A 21,430-nucleotide genomic window follows, 5' to 3' on the forward strand; every position below is an offset into this window, starting at 1 on the left:
CCACCATCAGCAACAGAACACTTTCTAATGCTCATAAGAAGTAGACCAAAAGCCACATGAAATATCAGTAATCATAATAGGAAGAAGCAAAGGAACTCAAGGGAGCCACCAGTATTCTGGCTGTAAGTAGTAATTTAATAGGTAAAATGAGTTTCAAGTCTGGGCTATGGCATACACTAAAAGAAAGTTAGAAAAGATTATCTGTCCTACAGCTATCGTGTTCCTTTTTGTGTGATCCAGAGGAACTTTATTGCTCAGCCCCAGATCCAATCATGATTCAAATCCAAAGCAAGAGCTCAAAACCAGGTGCACCACAGAGGCAGGATAGAGGTGTTTCAGTATCAGTGGTGATTTAAATGTCGCAAGTATTTGGAAGCAGTGGAAAGTGCATGAAATAAATCAGGGAATAAAACCGTTACAACTGCAGCATGTCTTCCTTTCATTTCTTATCTTGAATTGGTTTACTTTTCTTCAGAAATGATGCTCTTGATCTTCGCCTCGCAGAATCTCTGGCCAGAAGTTCACCAGAACATACTACATTTCTGTCTCTGAATATTTTATTCTGTTTTCATTATGTGTATTAGGAAGCACATGGACTGAATTCAGAGCTTTATAAGAAATAGTCACTGAACGGATATGTCAACACAGTTTTGAATATACTGTGCGTGTCTCTGGACACCAGGGAACCTGAACGCAAAAGAGATTATCATCATCATCAAAAGAGATCCTTGGGCCTGTGATGGTGACCACCCAGACCACACATTGGCTCTTTAGGGCTGAGAGCAGGCTGCGTTCACCCTAGAAACAACTGTACCCATTAGGCACTATTTAGAGCATGGTGTGATGCTCAAGGTAGGGAAAAAGTGTGTTAAAATCCTTACAAATTACTGTGAAATGCTTCCATGTTCTGGACACTCCTAAATCTTTATCTTTGGTATAAAAGTCAGGAAAACTCATCTTGGAGGTAAAACAGAGCATTGAGACTGAAGGGAAACTTGTCAGAAATAAATTATTTTTTAGTTTCTGCACTATACATGATGTTATTTAAACTGAAGTCATATATATGGTATATATATTTTCAAAAGATTATTTAAGGTGTTAAGATAATTATTACATCATCTAAGTTATGCTACTGTTGCATTCCATTCCTACTTCCGAGGTGTTTCATATTTACTCACAGCAGAGAAAATTCAAACATGGTGCGTCAGCAAGGACACTCAGATAAGACTGCAGGTTTCTTTATTCACTTCACTCATCCCTGCTCCATCAATGCGCTCTCTCCTTGTATCTGGGTTCTAATTCTTTCCTCATTGAGAAAATGCAACTCACGGAACAAGCAGCATTCTCTCTCTCTCCCTTCTCTCTCCGCCTCAACCCTTCCCTTTTTCTGCTGGAATTTCTTAGATCGATTCAGCCTGTATTATCTATCTGCACCCCACATCAAACCAAAAACCGCATGTTAAAACACAGTTCTGCACCGTGAAAATGCAAAGCCGAACTTTTGGAATTTCTTTGCCTGAATCTACCTTTGCTCCTGCGATGCTTGCGAAGAGCTCTGCATGATCTGTGGACAAGCCTCTGACTTTCTGTTTCCACAATCCAATTGTGATGCTGCAGAGCAAGAAATAACTCTTGCAGATTTTCAACTCTGGCAAATACTCACAGTATAGATTGCTTATTCTGCTGCTTTTAGCTTCTTATGCCTGTTATACTTGGGCCAAAATTTTGAAATGCAGTATAAATTTTGGGATCCCAAATTGGCACTCAGAGAGGTAGAGTGCTTATTATATGAAGACATTAATAGCTGCATGTTCTTATATTTTCTTTAGCCAGTCTGAGCTGGGAGAAAGAATGTTGGCAAGGAATAAAGAAGTGTGAAGGAAGTATGACTGCACTGTAAGTGAGCTTGAAGTCAGAGCCCTGCAGGGGCTTTCAGCCTTACTGAAATTTTGATCTTGGGCTTAGCAAGTGGCTACTGAGAAGGAGATGACAAAAACATTATTCTGAGTACTCTAAATAACTGATAAAATCTACAGAAGTAATTTGAGTGTTGAAAGAAATATATTAAAGAATAAGAAATATTGTGTGCTTGGAAAGTGATGCAGCTAGCTGTACTAAGAGATAGTAAATATGGGAACATATTACATATCTGTAGGAATCTGTAAGAATGTGAAAGAGGGTAACAAAAACTAAGGAAGGGTTTAAATTTGGTGAGTCTATTTTAGGTCTGGAATGCTTGACAAACAAAAATGCTGAATGTTGGATACCCCAATGAAACTAGTTTGCTGCTTGCCGAAGGCAGTGACAGTTAATGACTGGACCTAATCTCAAAGTCTCAGAAGAATTTTACTGAGATTTACCAGTCTGAGAACTTTGTCAGCTCAGAATAACTCTTACAGAGCTATGAGATGGCCAAGAAAGCAATTCAGAGAATGAAAATTCTGCTAAATGAACAATCACGATCAATATAAAATATTTTGGCAGTTTATAAATACATAATTATGTGGATGATTTTTCCCAGAATAGATGATTTATTTTTGCAAGTAAATTTGAACATATAGTTGTTGTTTGTCTTTACTGAGAAGAATAACAGAGTATTTATAGCTGGTGTTTTAGTGAGAGTTACTTAAAGGAAGGCTTCTACCCCTGAAAGTGGATGCACTACTTACTAGCAAATACACTCCTAGCATCAAAAGGTAAGCCACGCTAGTGAATATTACAATGTATGCAGCCAAAAAGTTCAAAGGCCAAGGTTATAAGGAAATACACCAAAGCAATCTTACCCTTAAAACCATACTAACCTATTCATGTAGATACCTTCTTGGAGTTTTGGAAAATCATGGAATTTAACCACAGAGAGTGTTCCAGGTTAACCCTCTGAGGCAGCTTATGACCACACAGCTTCTCTTCTCACTCATTCTCCACAGATGGGACACAGTGGAATCAGAAAGGTAAAACTGCAAAAAATCCTGGATTGAGCTAAGGCAGTTTACTGATAAAATCAGCATGTGCATACAGAACAAAATAAGGAATTTATTCACTACTTCCCTTCAGTGGGCAGATGTCGAGCCACTCCCAGGAAAGTAGGGCTTATTATCTGTAATGCTTTCCTGGGAAGACATACAACATCTTTCCCCCTTCCTCCTTCTTTACCCCAGCTTTTATTGCTGAGTATGATGTCATATGACATGAGATATCCCTTCAGCCAGTTTGAGTCAGCTATCCTGGTTCTGTTCCCCCCCCAGCTAGTCTCTAGCAGGTAAGCACTACTCAGCAACAACTAAAAAAGTCTGTGTTATCAACACCCCTTTTATCACAAATTTAAAACATAGAACTGTTGAATCTGCTATAAAGTAAAGCAACTCTATTCCTGCAAAAAGCAGTACAGAAGATATGGAAGATGCTGAGTTCACAGCTTTGATTTTCTAACACATATATTAGGTATATTTAGTTTTAAAATTTTAAGGCTCAGCTGACCTTTCATGTGAAGACATTAGATCTTATTAAAATGATGGGATTTCACAGAAAAATCCTGCCCAACCTCATGCATCTGGAGGAGATATCCAATGCCGCATATATCTGCCTATGGAATAAAAACCAGATTTCTATTGTCATCATTTTTATAGCCCATAACTGTGTGCAGAGTACAGATGATCCAATAATAACCCCAGGAAGCTGAAAAGTAGGATTATTTATAATACCTGTTTCCAATGTGCTTGTGGACATTTGGTGTTCAGGATGCTAGAAAGTGGTAAAACAAGAAAAAGGGCAAGATGAGTTCATAGAATCATAGAATAACCTGGGTAGAAAAGGACCACAATGATCACCTAGTTTCAACCCCCCTGCTACATACAGGATCGCCATTCAGAGGGACCTCAACAGGCTTGAAAGGTGGGCTGGAGTGAACCTGATGAGGTTCAACACAGCAAAGTGCAGAGTTTTGCACTTGGGCCAGAGGAATCCCAGGCATTTATACAGACTGGAAGGCGCAGTCCTTGAGAGCAGACCTGCAGAGAAGGACCTGGTCATGGCATGTGGCCCTTCCGGATTGGGTGGTCTCATACTGCCTTCCAGGGGGTGTTGGAGGGTGCTTTCCTAGCTGTACAAAACTTTTCAGGTTTTATTCGGTCTCAGGAACTCTCTCTTATTTTATTTTGATTTATTAGTCTCAATTTCAATTAGGTTGTATTATACTGTGTTATCTTGCATTCTGATATCATAGTTAGTAAAATAAGTTTTCCTCAATAGATCATTGCTGCTGTTTTTTTCCCCTCCCTTGAGTCTCAGTTCTTATCTCCCTATCCATTTTCACTTTTCCTTCCTATTTTGTGGGACCGGGACGGGGGGGGTGGGGGGGCATAGATTGACCTATTTAACTCCGTGACAGTTGTTGAAGAGCACCAGTCCCAAGACTGACCCCTGGGAGACACTGCTCTTGTGATCAGCCTCCACCCAGCCATAGAACTATTGAAACATGCCAGCCTTGGCAATCAGAGACCCTCCAGAAGCATTGGCACAATTTTGATTCTCTGCAGCAGTAAACACCTCAGCCCCTCTCTGGTGTGTTAACATACAGTCTGATAGGAGAAATATTCAGATGTGTAAAACAAGTCTCATGAATCTTTCTTTGAAATATACTTATTTTTTCCATCCTTTCCATTTCTTCTTTTTTTCATATCAGAGTGACTCACTCTGACGTCTATGCAGTGGGTAGGTAAAAATAGTAGAGACAACTCTGATCTCTTTAAAAATTATTATTATTATTTTTGATTGTAGATGACTTCAGTGCAAGATAATCACAGAGAACTAGTAAGGTGGTTCATATGTTTTGGTCTGTTTCGTGGTGGTCAAATTCAGTAATCACTAAATTCTGCAAATGTGACTGTAATGACTTAATAACTTTGCCATTTTTCAAAGGCAACTTTTCAATTTCTATAGGAAATAATAGAGTTGCTATAATGTCTAAATTTCACTTAGGCTATCAATTAGAATTAATTTAAAAATTTTGAAGAAACATTTTAATTAAAATGTAGTGATGATAAAAATATTAGTTTCAGCAATAAATTTGATTTAGAAATATATGTAAGATCCCACTTAGCACAATACAGCTTGGATACAAACATTAAATGAATCTCTTCTTTCAGATATTCTTCATAGAATATAATTTTTCTAAATCTTAATTACCTGATTTTATACATTTAAAAATCGTTATAGGACTCTGGATTTGTCTAAAATCAAGTACTTGTAAGGACAGAGTTAGTGATGGATTATGTTGGAGATCTACATTTAAAATATGTCAATTATTCAAGCAATTCACTTATAGTGTAAGAAAATATAAAATTTTCCTCAGAAGAGAAAAGCGTAGGATCAGCCTTAGTAACTTGAATAATAACTTAACTAACCAGAATATGCCCAGTGGCATCAAAGAATCAAACACATTTATAATTTTATTTAGAATTCAGCATTTCTATTTTAGTAGCTAAAACAAATGAGCTTTGATTTAGTGTTGTCAATACATTCTCTTTTCCTTCTTCAATGTGTTCTGTCTACTTGTCTCCGCCAAATTATTTTTTTAAATAAAGTTTTTCATTATTTATGTTTCCTCATTCCTCTTATTTTTCACAGCTTTTTTTTTTTTTTTTTCGTTTGAAGTTATATGAACTGACTTTTTTTGAAACTGAAGCTAGTGGCACAATTTTTTGCAATTTCAGCAGAAGTAATATAGAGATTGCACTCTGTAAGTTTGGAAGCTAATATTTGTCATTATTTATGTAAGTTCATTGGTTGCTTCTGGATGTGCAGAGAGATCATAAAAACCAAGGTGCAGATGGAACTAAACCTGGCATAAGATATGAAAAATAACAAGAGATTCTACAGGTACATTGTAGGTACATTGATTAGAAGAGAAGAGAAAGGCCAAGGATAATATATCCCCTCTGATAAATGAGAAGAGAGAAATGACAACAATAGACATGGAAAAGGCTGAGGCTCTCAACAAGTTCTATGCCTCGGTCTTCACTGGCATCTATGTCTCTGATGTCCCTGAAACTCTAGATGGGAGTTGTGGGAGCAAAATCCCTCCCACTGTAAGAGCAGAGCAAGTTTGAGATCATCTCATGAGACCAAACTTGTACAAATCTATACATGCATCCCAGGGTCCTGAAAGAACTAGCTGATGTGGTTGCCAAAGTCCATCATCATGGCATCATCATGCTCCCCATCATGATGGAAATGTCATGGCTGTCAGATGAAGTCTGTGGTGATTGGAAAAAGGAAAACATCACTCCTCTTTTTAAGAAAGGGAACTACAGACCAGTGATTCCCATTTCTGTGCCTGGGAAGATCATGGAGCAAATCCTCCTAGATGTTATGTTAAGGCATATGCAAGATGAGGACGTGATTTGAGACAGTCAGAATGGCTTCACCAAGGATAGATCATGCCTGACCAATCCAGTCACCTTCTATGACAGAATGACAGCTTCAGCAGACACAGGAAGAGAAACTGATATTACGGACATGGACTTCTATAAGGCCTTTGATATGGTCCCATTTCTCTCTTACCTGTAAATTGGAAAGAGATGTATTTGAAGGGTGGACTACTTGGTGGATAAGGAAATGTTTGGATGGTCTTGGCCAAAGGGTTGTGGTCAATGGCTCTATGTCCAGATGGAGGGTGGTCTTGATTCATGTATTCAAGGGGTCTATCTTGAGACCAGTGATCTTCAACATCTTTGGACAGTGGGACTGAGTACAACCTTAGCAAGTTTGCTGATGACACTAAGTTGAGTGGCGTTACAGAAGGAAGGGATGCCATCCAAAGGGACCTGGAAAAGCTCAAAAAACTAACTAGCAAACCTAACATGATTCAACAGTGCCAGTGCAAGGTGTTACACTTGCATCCAGCCAATTCCTGACACGTGCACAGACTGCAAGAACTCATTGAGAGCAGCCCTGGGGAGAAAGATTGGGGACTTCTGGTGATGAAAAGCTTGCACACATGTACACTTGCAGCTGGGGAGGCTAACTGGGCTGCATCAAAAGAGGGGCTGTCAGCAAGTCAAGAAAGAAGAGTGTCCCCCTCTGTCCCAGTGAGGTTCCAACTGGAGTACTGTGTCCATGCCTGGGATCCCCAGCACAAGAAAGGTGTGGAGGTGTTGGAGTGGATCCATAGGAGGGCCACGAAGATGACTGGAGGTCTGGAGCACCTCTCCTATGAAGAAAGATTGAGGGAGTTTGGCTTATCCAGCCTGGAGAAGAGAAGGCTTTGGGGAGACCTCACTGTGGCTTTCCAGTACTGAGAGGCAGATTATAAACAGGAGGGTGAGTGTTTAAAGCCAGGTTGGATGAGATCCTGGAAACCCTGAAAAATCTGTCACAGAGTTAACGAGATCAATTTACGCCCGTGACAGGGGGCGGTAGGCCCCTGCCCTCCCCTCCCCACCCCACAAAATGGGAAGGAAGGGAGGAAAACAAAAACAGCGGCAACAATCTATGGAGGAAAACTTATTTTACTAACTATGATATCGGAATGCAAGATAATATAATACAATCTGATTGAAATTGAGACTAATAAATCAAATAAAATAGGAGAGAGAGTTCCTGAGACCGATTCAAATCTGAAAAGCTTGGAATGGCCAGGAAAGCACCCTGCAGCACCCACTGCCAGGCAGTAAGAGACCGTCCCACCCGGAAGGGCCAGATCCCATGACTTCTGTAATGTATAGGGATAGGTGCCTGGAATTGGAGGATTAACACTTTAACTCCCAGTACACTACATGATGTTTTGATGCGGAATACTGAGAACCAAAAACAAACAAACAAAAAAATAAAACCATGACACTAATGAGTGGCAATTCTACCAATGACAGGGGTGTTGGAATTAGATGAGTCTTTAAGATCCCTTCCAACCCAAGCCATTAGATGATTCTTTGATAAAAAGTTTTAACATTTATATGGAACCAGTTAAACCAATCTGAGCAGTATCAGACTGAAAAATAAGTCTTGTATCAAGTGCTCAGCAACTGCATTTGATATTGGGTGTGTGTGCAACAATCAAGCCCTGTTCCTGCATCAATTCAATGAGGCTGGATTTACCTCTTAGTGTTTCTAAATCAACATTTGTGTGTTGTGGAGTCTCCTTCTTTGGAGATATTCAAGACCCATCTGGACACCCACCTATGCTGTAGGGGGCCTGCTTTGCAGGGGCTTGGACTTAATGATCTCTAGAGGTCCCTTCCAGCCTCTACAATTTTCTCATTCTGTGAACATTTAAGCTTCATGATGAAAGCAGTTCCCAAAATCTCTTCTTTGTTCACATCTGAACTGAGTTAGGAGTGAGAAAGCATCTTCATTGGTTATGAGAGGGAGGGAATCTCCATTTTAAAGATCTTAGGCTACAAGAAAAAATCACATCGATAAGTCTCTATGCGTTGGCCTTTCTTGGAAAGGTCTGGTCACACAAAGTTGCTGGTCACACATCAGTTAGACAAAGTTATTTCCATGCAGTCTTGTAAATAACCAGCCTATAGCATCACAAAGACCTCAAAAATCATCTTAACCTCATCTTTTACTCTATTTCAAGTTGCTTACAGTCTTCCTTACTTTCACTCTCTACTCTCCAATCAAGGGCACTTAAAAATAAATTGCTTAATTCCTTTTTGAAAAAGAGCATTACTACCATTCTTGTGAATTAACATGGCTGTATAAAGGGTGAGAAGACAAGCAATTAATGTGATGGGAATCCACTCAGCCTTCCTTTCCCACTGAGCATTTTCCTAACTGGAGAGTCAATAACATCATATTTTTCAATAATTGTACATCAAGGTCCCTGTAAAAGCAGTAGTATGGATGATTAAATAACTGCAAAGTGAAATTTGTTTAGTAATATTTTCCACTGGGACGCATTAAAACAGTAGTGATAAGCAGGAATAGTTGTTATCAAATAGCTTAAACATATGGGTTTGTAGCAAGACAGCATTAAATGCACACTGATAACTTTCCCATTCTCTCCATCCAGAGTGTATAGCTGACTGACAAAAAAATAGGACTTGTTGATCTTAAAAGACCTAATTATGGAGGTCTTAAAACTGCATGTATGTATACTCTTAAGCATTCCACAGAGTGAAAAAACACAATATACACTAGATATTGACTATAAAATGAAAATTTACTCCAACTGCTGAAGCTCTGTGTGTTGTCATTGAATGGCATAATGAATTCAAAGGCAGTTAGACTTTGGAATTAGAGAACAAAAGTATTCCAGGGAGTGAACTGTCTAGTTACATAGAAAGAGTAAGAATTATTTGAAGCTGCGATTTGTTTCTTTATTTTTTGTATTCATTTTATAAAAAGAACTTATGTATGTTCTCTGAAGAGACTGCAGGATAAAATACAGGGAGCTGAGGTATACCATTTGTTATGGAGCTGAGATGGGGTGGTGCTGAAAGATTAAGACCGGCATGACTGATATACTGAGCTGACTGATGAATGTGAAAACTGGCAAAGGTTGAGGTCCAACATTTTAGGAGTTTTTTTCAATCAACAATTGCATAAAGAGAGGGAAATGAAGGAATTGGAGATCTGCTGAATGATTTAATGAGAGACAGGGAGTAAGGAAAAGAGAATTTATTTTTCAGCACTGGAATATATTTTTCTGGAATTGATTTGTAGGTATAGAGAAAAACATCTACTCACCCACAAAGGACAGTCCTGCAGTTAAATATCCATAGTACCATTTCTGCCTGATACTGTGTTCAATAGAAATTGTTTCAAAAAGATTGCTTTGATGTCAGACTACTTTGCTCTGGTGGAAGGATGTGGAAAAAATAAAACAACTAAACAAAAGCACCTTACTCTGGTTTATTCTACTGATGATTTTACAGGAATGTTAGTATTTACCTTTGAGTCAATAAAAGCATTCTGTAGGTCAATGAGTGATACCTCTTTCAGAGACAGAATCTGTAGATAATTTGTCACATTATGTTAATGGAACAGAAAACTTCAGTGTTAACCACATTGGAATATTTTTTCTATTAAGATTTGATTTTCATTTCTTTTACTATATAACCTGCAGTAATGTAGAGACCCATTACTTACCTCTTTCTTGATTTTCATATCGCATTGCTAGCATTCCCACTGAGTACTGGAACAACTAGCACAGGGTCAAAACTAAGGCTTTTAGGAAGAGCTATGTTTTGCATTCCTTCTGTGATGAAATATGCATAGATACACAGTCATTAAACTTCAAACGAATCGCAGTTGTAAAACATTAAACACAGAAACTAAATGAAGTTTATAACACTTTGTAATTTACGCTGACATTTAACCTAATTTACAGTGACTGCTGCTTAGTCCAGGTGGGTACTAAACTGCAGCTGTTCTTTAAACATTATTCTGTGTACCCTCTAGAGTCAGTTCTAATTTGTTTCACTTCTTTTTCAAACCACTAGCTCCTCAGCTGTGAAAAGAGAGAAAGGAAAGGAGAGGAGAGAGGAAAGGAGAGAGGAGAGGAAAGGAGAGAGGAGAGGAGAGGAGAGGAGAAGAGAGAGGAGAGGAAAGGAGAGAGAGAGGAGAGGAGAAGAGAGGAGAGGAAAGGAAGAGAGAGAGGAGAGGAGAGGAGAGGAGAGGAGAGGAGAGGAGAGGAGAGGAGGGAGAGGAGAGGAGAGGAGAGGAGAGGAGAGGAGAGGAGAGGAGAGGAGAGGAGAGGAGAGGAGAGGAGAGGAGAGGAGAGGAGAGGAGAGGAGAGGAGAGGAGAGGAGAGGAGAGGAGAGAAAATCATTTGTTGTTTCTTTCTTTTTTTCTTCCAGGCTGCACAGATCCCTCCTGTAATCAAAATATTGTAGAAAGTCACAGTAAGATTTTGATGCAAAACTGAATGAGCACTTGGAACTATTTTTGGATTCAGTGGACTTTAGGTCACTCTAGGTGAAATATGGTCAGATCTTAGAAATATATCCATTATTTTTGTTTGATTTTCAAAATATTCTTATATAAAAAATCTTCACTTTTAATACAATGCCCTCTTATTTTGTATCTTTTCGGTTCTTTTCAGCTACATATACAAGAATATCAACAAAAATCATGGCTTAGCAAAAAGAATTAATATTTGATACTGTATACTCTAGAAACTTTCATCTTTCTACAAGACTACTTAAATCGCACTTAAGATATGTATGTGAGAAATGATACACTGAACATATGGTAAAGTTTCAACACTGGCATTATCTTACCCTGAGGAATTTCTTTTGATAAATATTTTAATGAACTGAATATGAGAAAGAAGTAATGTCCTATCCAAATAGATGCTTATCAGCAACTAACCCATGTAAGTTTTCAATCCTCTACTTAGAAAGTACTCCATAGAAAGGACCAATTTTTTAAATCACTTAAGGATTTTCTCCTTCAGTAAAAAATCCAAAACAATATAAAAAACTATATTCAATTAAATCCCTTCCTGTTATGTGGCACATATGCTGTGTACCTGTCTGCATAAAAAATAATTTATTTATAATAATAATAAATTAAAATTACAGTAATCAAGATCACAAATATGTATACTCAGAATAATGAAAAATTATCATTATCATTAATCACAAAATCATAGATTGGTTTGGGTTAGAAAGGACTTTATCTAGTTCCAACTGGACAGAGACACCTTCCACTAAACCAGGTTGCAGAAACCCCCATCCAGTTTGGCCTGAACAACATACAGGAAGGCCCACAACTTCCCTGGGCAATCTGTTCCAGTGCCTCATTGCCCTCATAGTGAAGAACTACTGTCTCACCTAAATCTATTCTTCTTTAGTTTAAAACTGTTACCTCTTGTTCTGTAACTACACTCTCTGACAGACTCTCCTCAGCTTTCCTATGGGCTCCCTTTAGGAACTGGAAAGTTGCTTAAAGGTCTCCTTGAATCTTCTCCAAGTTGAACAACTCCAACTGTCTCAGCCTGTCTCCACACCAAAGGTGCTCCTGCACTCTGATCAGTCTCGTGGTCTCCTCTGGATCTCCCCAACAGTTTTATGACCATCTTACGATCGGGGCCCCAGAGCTGAACACAGTATTGCAAGTGAGGTCTCAAGAGATTGCAGCAGAAGGAGAATGACCTCTTTCAACCTGCTAGCTACACTGATGTGTACAATCTGTACTGCTAAAGAAGACAATGAGTATAGCAGACAAGATTCTTGTTAAATGGAGTAGGAAATCTTGAGTTCTTTCTTATCTGCATTTTTCAAGCCACTAGTAATTGTCACAGAATTCCAGAATCGGCGAATTGCTTCAGATGGGAGGGACCTCAGAGGTTGTCTGGTTCTAACCTCCATGCCATGGACAGAGCTGCCAACCACTAGATCAAGTTATCAGTATTTTCTTTTATTCAGTTATTCTTGCATAAACAGCCACGGTTCTTGATGTGGCTTCTAAATTTGACTGCTACTGTTCCATTGTCCTGTTTGAGACATCATAGTTCATAGATTCTGAACCTGAAATTGAACAGTATCCAAAGGAGGGCTGTGAGAGTGGTGAAGAGTCTAAAGGGCAAGGCACATGAGGAACAGTGGAGATCCCTGGGTGTGTTCAGCCCAGAGCAGAGCAGGCTGAGCGGAGGCCTGATGGCGGCCACAGCTCCTCACAGGGAGCGGAGGGCAGCACTGAGCTCTGCTCTGTGTGACAGCGACAGGGCCCGAGGGAACGGCATGGAGCTGCATCAGGGAAGGGCAGCTTGGGGTGAGGGAAAGGATCTGCCCCAGAAGACGGTGGGCATGGAACAGCCTGCCCAGGGCAATGGGCACGTCCCTACCATGCTGGAATTCAAGAACCACTTGGAAAACACTCTCAGAAATGCAGGCTGAATTTTGGGTGGTCCTGTGTGGAGCCAAGAGTTGGACTCAGTGATCTTTATGAGTCTCTTCCAAGCTGGAATATTCTATGATTCTTCCAAATGAGTGCAGTGATACAGTCTGCACACTCAAAGGAAGCAGCTTTAAGCAAGAATAAGTATGATGTTTCTTAACAGGAGTAACTGAAGCTTAAGAAAACAAATGAAATATGGAACTCATCATGAAATGGCATAATGCCACAAATTAAACTATCTTCAGAGAGTCAATTTTTGGGCTGTGGTTTGCTTTTTTGAGCAACAAAATTGGTTTCCGAGACTCAGATAGCTCACCTCAGTGAAAATACTGTCTTAAAACCACTTCATTTACTTAATCCTGTGAATAATATTATGGACTGGTATAGTGGTATGATTGAACTTATCACTTCATGGATAAGTACCTGAGAAAAGTGTCATCTCAACGCCACTTATCATCTGAACAGATAATTAAGAGAAAAGAGACTGGAATGGAAATTAACAATTCAAGTGGATAGGGTACTTAAAATCAACACATGGTCTAGTCTACTTGTTTATTTATTTGAATGTTTTCTACTGTCTGTTATTATTCCGGCTATGTGAGAAGTTTCAGATGTGTAGACTGGAACAGTGCCATGAAGAGGATGTTAGGGAAAGGGCAGGGGGCATTACATTAGTCAGCAAGTACATCCAAAAATGGGCAAATGCCCTCAAATGTTTCTTTGTGGACAGAAAAGATTTTTTTCCAATTTGCACAAGTGCAGTTACCTGGATTTACATTCAAAGATTTCTGAGTTTTCATTTGCAAAGGAAAAGACTAAATCTGGTGTTTGTTTTTCAATGAAAATTTGAATTTTTACAATGTAAACATCATTGAAAATGAATTTTTTCCCAGTTCCCTTTAAAATTAAAATTAACTCCAGCAATGTCCTTTTTTCTTTTTCTTTTCTTTTTTTTTTTTTTTCTACACAGTTCTACTTTCTGCCATAAGGGACAGAGCAAGAGAATAAGCTGAAAGCTGAAAATAGGATAAAGGTGTATACTCATAATGTTAATAGGCTGGAATGCATCTTGGCTTTCAGTTAACAGACTAATGAACACCGGATACTAGAGATGTTCTCATGCTGTATATCAATACACAGAAGTGCTTTTTGACAGCTGAACAACAAAGAAGGTGTACAATGCATTTTATACACAAATTACAAAGGATTGTGAGATACCTGAAATCTATCACACTAACGCTATTTGGGATGAATGGAAGAAAAACCTTTCTGCAGCAAACAGGGATAACAGAATTTGTAAAGATGGGTCAACCTGCATTTTAGCACAGCTTCAGAACCTTAGTCCAGATTTGCTACTCGCTGTGTATATCCTGATTGAAATTCATTACAACAATTCACCCTTTATTACTCCTATTGTATTACACCTACTGTTTCTGTCCTTTGTAAGTGACTACTGCACAGGGTAATACAATGTGCTGCTATCTGTCCTCTGATTACACTGTGCATATTACCTGAAAAAAAAAAAACTGGCAAGCAGATAATTAACCAACATACTAAACAATATGATGAATAGATATGGAAAATATTTAAGGTGTAAGGAACGGGACAAAGACAGCTAAAAGCAGCAAAGAAACAGTACAAATCACTGGACAGTAGTTTCTACTAGTAGCAGAATCCTTGTGGAAATTGTGTCTGTGACAACATATCCATATCATTCTGTACTTTTTTTCCTTTATTTTTCCCTCTTAAAAGGATATTTTTAAAGCCATGAGTTAATTGACAGAATTGCTTTTGTAAAAGTTGACATAAGATTTTCTTAAGAACTCACATACCAAGATACAACAATCTCCATTTATGTGATGGGAACATGAAGCACCTGTATAACATATGCTGCACCACAGAGTTCAGCTGAGTACTGCAGAAAGTTCAAATCTGAGTAAAATACCAGTTGTGCCAATAGTATGCTATGACAACCCATTGCGTAACTCAAGAAGAAAATAGTTTTGTTATTTTTTTAAATACTTGTAATTTATAGAGGTAAGATGAAGATTGGGTCTTCATATACATGACAAGCGGCAGTCTGAAAAAGGAGATTTCATTCTTTTACACTATGCTCTTGTGCTCCATGCTAGATGATTATAATTGTGTCATGGTTTTATGATTTCTGTTATTGGCATTCTACATTATAACATCGTGTTGTGCACTAGTAGTTAAAGAGAGCAATACCATGGATTGTCGATATTTCTGGGTACCTGTCTCAGAAGAGAAGAACTCTAGCTACTAGAAGACTTCGCTGTTCCTTTTCTGTTTTCCATTCAGAATGAAAGATAAAACCGTTTGGGAGTCACAGGGCTGTCCCTTCTTTCTGCTCATCTCTGCAATGCGTGCTCCCTAGCTGTTTCGCCTTCTGCATGAGAGTAAGGTCTTTGGTTTTTGGACACTCCCTCATTTTATTTGATTTATTAGCCTCAATTCCAATTATATTGTATTATATTGTGTTATCTTGCATTCTGCTTTCATACTTCGGAAATTAGTTTTCCCCCCTAGCTCATTGCTGCTGTTTTGTTTTTAGGCTCATCTCCCCACCTTTTTCCCTACTCCTCTGCCCCCTCTCCTGGACGTGGGTCCATGGGTCCCTCTCCCCCATTTCTCATGGAACCAGGGCCAAACCGGGCTGCAACCGCGACAAATTGTTACTGGATTTTATTTTTAAAGGGAAGCAAAATTTGTGAATGAACTATTTTCATTTATTGTCTGATGCAATGGAGCTATAATTAATACTCTATGGTATCCAGATCAAGATTACCAAATCTTATGAATCCTCTACAAGATAAAAGTGTCATATAAGAAAATTAAAAACTGTGGGCTACCCAAACTATCTTTCAATATTTAGCTCTTTCTTTTGCACAGCAGCATTTTTTTCCTTTCTTGTTTTAGTTTCTAAAGAAAGAGCATGAAAAGGAAGTTTAATAACTTAAATGGAATGAAAGAAAAAAACTGTTTGCTTTAATTTTTGCACTGGAAAAGACAAGAAACTAGGAAAACACAAAACATACAAGTATGGAGAAAATAAAAAATATAAACACCTCCACGTGCTTTCATTTCTTACTATTAGGAATATACAGAAACCTTTTTCAAGTATAAGGTGTCAGTAAATGGTTTTTGCCCTCCTAGTTTACATATGTTTTTACGCTTCATGAAAGAAATAAAAAGTAAGGAGGAAGAAAAGTATAAAGAAATTAAAAATTGCATTTGGCGTTCCTAGTTATATTTTCCTTTAAACATGAAGAAAATGACTAAGCTGCACCACACTGATCTCTCGGTCCCCTGAGAACAAGGTGAAAAATGAAAAAAAGGCCTCTAGGTTGAGATGAGGCAAAGAGATCACACACAGATTACCATAATGGACAAAACAAACTGAGTTTAGGGGGGATTCATATAATTTATTGCCTAACAATGTCAGATTAGAGAAGTGAGAGCTAAAAGCAAACCATGAGTATTTGATAAAATTACAGCATAGGTATGTTGTTATTCTCGTAACAAACTTCAATTTTAGTTTACTGTTATAATTTGTAAGTATTTTATCTTCCAAACAGCTTGTCTTTTTTCACTAATGTATAGTTAATCATAGGATTTAATAATTCTTCAAAACTGATATCAGTACTACAGTGCTATTTAATTACATCTTACTTCAGCAAAATACCAGTGCACACGTCCAGTTAGTCTGAAAACCACGTTCTAAATGTATAAATTCCAATAAAATCAAGGGTGACAAAGCAGTGCAAAAGAAGTTTCATGAGAACTACTACATTGGTAGGAATGCGTGTTGTGGTTCTTCTTTCCAATTATGAGAACAAAAGAAACAGGATGATATTATGCTGGCAAAGGAGAAAAGTCTACTTAATTTGAAGTAATGTAATCAACCACATACTATAATAACACTTTTGAAAAAGGAACAAATTTCAGGTTTTTCCATCTTAACTCTTTTTCCTCTGGTTTCAGAAGTTTCTAAGGATTGAAAGATCTTTTCCAATGATAATTTAATTTTTATTTCTTTTTAGAAGGAAACAAAATTATCAACTTTCCTTTTCTCCTACAACTATTTGAAATGTTTTATCCATTTTTTGTGAAAAGCTTTTTATCTTGGGAAATGCATTTTCCTGTATTTTCCTTAATATTTACCAAGTTATACTACTAGTGCCTTGAATGTATACACAAGCTCAGAAGCCTGGAGAATTTGCAATAATTACACAATTTGTGGATGTAACGAGCCACTGAAGAATCTATAGACACTAAGGAGTAAGTGTCAAATGTAAAACATGGATTTAAGTTGTTTTAATTTAATGAAGAAAGGTCGATGGTTTTTACTTTAGGAACACCAGATTTAGTACAGTCTTATTTAAATACGAACTGGAGAGATATATACTCAACTGGATTTCAGATTGTTTGGTCTTCATTTCTAGCAGAACAGCAAAAGCTGTTAACTCTGTAGTGCATCACCATGACTAAATGGAAGATAAAATAAGCCAAGAAAAGCTCAATCCATATTGAATCCAGATAAGAAAAAAAACCACATAGCACAGACACATAATGCTGCCTGTACCCTTTCTGTTAATATTCTGATGGTTTGGGGATGAAACCTGGCAGATATGTCAGCATGAATGATTTTTGGATTTTGATTTCAAGAAAGTGCCCTTAAGGAAATTTGTACAAGAAGGAAATTAGAGAAGAAAAATATTAAAACATTAAATGTATGCTTTTTGTCATTGAAGTTCAAAAGGGTCAGTTACTATCTTTCTCAGTCAAAAGCTCAACACTTGTATAGAGTTTACACTTTAATTGGTGAAGAATTTGTAGTTTTCTGCAAAGTTGTTTATCATCTAATCAGAATCTTTCAAGATTCATTTAAATATATTTAGTCTTGGACATTCTTTTTGTCAAATGAATCAATAATTTACAATGTCTATGTCTTGGAGCTATAAAGACATTTGATGTATGCTAGCAATGACGTACTGAAACACTATGATACTATTTCAAACACATGAATCTTCTAGAGCTAGGAAAATACTTTTATATTCAAATACTTTATATAGAGACATTAGAGCACTGATTTAAACCACATGTACTCTCCTTTAGTTTATTTTTCACTCAAATGGAAATAAGATTTAATTTTATTTTCTTCAGAAATATTAGTTTATTTGTCTCTTTTGTGTTTATAGATCTGGTTGTGAGAATATTATTTCCGTAGACATTGTAGTGGTATCCTTCCCAGTTTCATGTCTGCACTTTATATGTTTACATACTGGTTTGTAACCTAATGTGCTCTTCAAGGTCAATAGACAGCAATATCCAATGATTCATCTGACCTATTTTAATCATCTATTTTAGGATGAGATGACTCATGCTTTGAAAGTGCCAATTTTACTCCACTTACTGTGAAAAAGTCTTGACAACTAGCTGACATGAAAATATCTATATTGCTGATGCCTATATTTGTGATCTCATGAATGCCATTCTATGTATCTATCTTCAGAGCTCTTTGATTTCCCCTTCCTTTATTTATGAAAATTTTTCTCATCCAATCAGTGAGTCAAAACAAAATTGTATAGCACTGCTGAATCTGCACATATCCTAAGTATCGGAGAAATACCAGCACATTTTATACAAACACAGTGAAAGAAATTCACACTGTAGGCTCAATTATGCAGGTCAGATTTTTCAGAATAAAGAAGCTTCAGAAAACATTATTTTTTGGCTTGGTCCAAAGAAATTGCATTCACGATGCAGTATTTTGGTAAGTGATATAATTTGTCTACTACTTCATCTAAAAAGTTCCCCCATCCATATAGATGCAGTAACATCACTTTAAAAGTACATGCTGTATGAAAAAAAAAAAAAAAAAGAATAAAAAATTTCACTATTTTGATAACACTAAGAGAGTTTCTACCTTCTTAATCACAGTTTAGCAGTGAAAGTGATGTTTTGCATGCAAACTGTTCTGAATGCAGTTTGTGTTTAATAGATGGTAGGAACCAAAGTTGTTTTACCATTTTTTTAAAAGTAAGAGTTATACATTATAACATTATGCAACAGTAATTGGAGAAAAACTTCAGATGAAATGGCCTTCTGTATCCTCCTTCCATATTTAATGAACATGACATTTGGTACAATATCACTTATCTTTTTGGAAATTACTGGAGAGATGAATTTTCACCAGGCAGGTGGGAAATCAGTGCAGATTCTAAACCTTACTTCTTCTGTGCATCAAAATCTTATGTCAGTGCTCCAGCTATCATGTAGACAAAACTTTCTCTAATGAGTTATCCCAGAAGTTGCTGCATCTTTGCCTTGATTAGATCATTTTAATTCTTCTTCAGTCTAAAAACATTATTAATAAAAAATACATTTTGATGAGTACAGTTATTTTTTTCTCCCTAAATATCAAATCTCTGTATTAGCTGAAACTCACTTTCATATTTTTTGAAACATAATCTCAATGTTCAACAGTGTTAATCATAACTGAAGTATGTATTAGTATATGAATACCGAGTTTGTGAGAGCAGTTGTTGACTAAGGTTGAAAGTATAATAAATCCACTAAGTATGAATCAGTCATAGCTGCCAATACGGTAGGGATTTAGAAGTATGATGTTGTAATATATAGCAATTAATTTTAGAAACAAGCAAGTTTCCTCTCATACCTTATTCTTATTGGTCATTTCACAGGTCTAGTAGGTTAATTATATGGTTGACTAAGAAAAAGCGTATTTATTAATATAAGATTATAAACAAATCATTAGTGATGCCTCAAGTCAATCTATGTAGTGAACAATATGCTTAGCATTATGGATGAAATGATTCTGCACATCCAGTCCTTATCTTGGCTGGTGAAGAAGTTACCAAACATTGTCTTCAAAATTGTAGCTCTGTACATTGATCACCAGAATTTCACTGCATGTATCTGTATGAGATGTCTTGCAATTCCAAACTTTGATTGTCTTAATTAAGAAGATTAACATTTTACTACATTTTCTTTTTATTTGTCAGAAGGCTGAATAAAGGATCTATTGGTTTAGTGAGGACTATTGGTGATAGGTGAGTGGTTGGACTGGATGATCTTATAGGTCTTTTCCAATCCTGGTGTTTCTATGATTCTGTGATTCTGTGACTATGAAGAGCAGCTTGTCTTGCTGTGGGTTTGAGTTGGATAGAATCTTTCATGTGTGGGTTTGTTATTGGATTTGTAATCTAATTCCTTGCTTTCATTCTGTAAAAGGGCTTTGGAGCACTATGGATGCACAGTTATCTCTTTTTATTATTTTCAAAGGTTGTGTCTGGGAAACTGCCTACACATCTTTACTTGCCTTTCATGAGATTTTAACTCCCAGCACAATCCTGAAAGGAGCTGGGAAACTCAAGAAAAGCTGAGCATGTTCAAGGCTTTCAGTCACTCACTGGATTATGGTTTCAAGGTCACTCACTGGATTGTGATAACATAAAAAATCAAATTCTCAGTGAGCCATGGGCTTTCAATTAAAATCAGATGTATTTGTGAAAATCGATGGGCTTTGCTTTATTTTAATGGCTTTGAATGTACACTGATAGTGCACAACAATATCATTAATCTAAGAAAAATATGCTGTTGGCATTTTTTATCTTGATCTTCAGCATGGAAATATTAAATGCCATATTCTGTCATTTTTATTGTTACTAAGTAGCATCTTAATTGATATAAGTAAGCATAAGATAGAGGAAATTTAAGGATCACAAACTTAAATCTTTAATTGCTTTGTAATGACAAGGAATTACACAACAAATCAAAAACACTGTTACTTAGATATTTCTAAGTATGTACTTAGTGTTTGATTTCTGATGTTTTTACCAGCTTTAATTGCGTTGAAATTTTCTTATTAATTTTAGGAATACTCATGGAGGTACCTGTTTATTAGTGAATTTGAAGATGTATCAGTGTGTTTGAAGTGTATCAGATGTGATCAATGAAGAGTCTTTGTTAAAAAAAAACAAACTGAGCATAGAGTTATAAATAAAATCTTGTCAGAATGAAAATAAAATGGAATATATAGTCATATAAAGATGTGATTTATTTTTGGAAAGAATTTGTTCCCTGAAGCATTAGGAAAGATAGATGTCACTCTCATTTTATCTGTCAGCTTAAAAGTCTCCAAGCTGAGCAAAATGTTGCATATTTGTTCCATGTAATTCCTCAGGATGCACTTTGAATATTAGAGATCTGCTATCAAAAGCAGTCAACAGCTGTAGCAGAAGAGATGCTAAATTTATACAGATAACTTAATTGTGCACAGAAATTAGTGGAATATAGCTACCGTCTCTGAAGAAGAAATATTGGAGAATTAGTCTTTATTAATTCAAGCAATGCACATTCAAATATATATGGATACTCAGGCATACAGAAATATACATAAATGTATGACTGTGGTTATAAAAGCACTATTCATTTAATCAGTGATCATATGATAATTAAGTGAGGGGGAGTTTCAATCATATTTCCAAGCAGAAAATGTAAACTTCAAAGATTTGTTCAAAAATACGAGTAAAAGTTT

Source organism: Meleagris gallopavo, chromosome 1 (genome assembly GCF_905368555.1).
Source record: "Meleagris gallopavo chromosome 1, MGAL_WU_HG_1.1, whole genome shotgun sequence".
Lineage (NCBI taxonomy): Eukaryota > Metazoa > Chordata > Aves > Galliformes > Phasianidae > Meleagris > Meleagris gallopavo.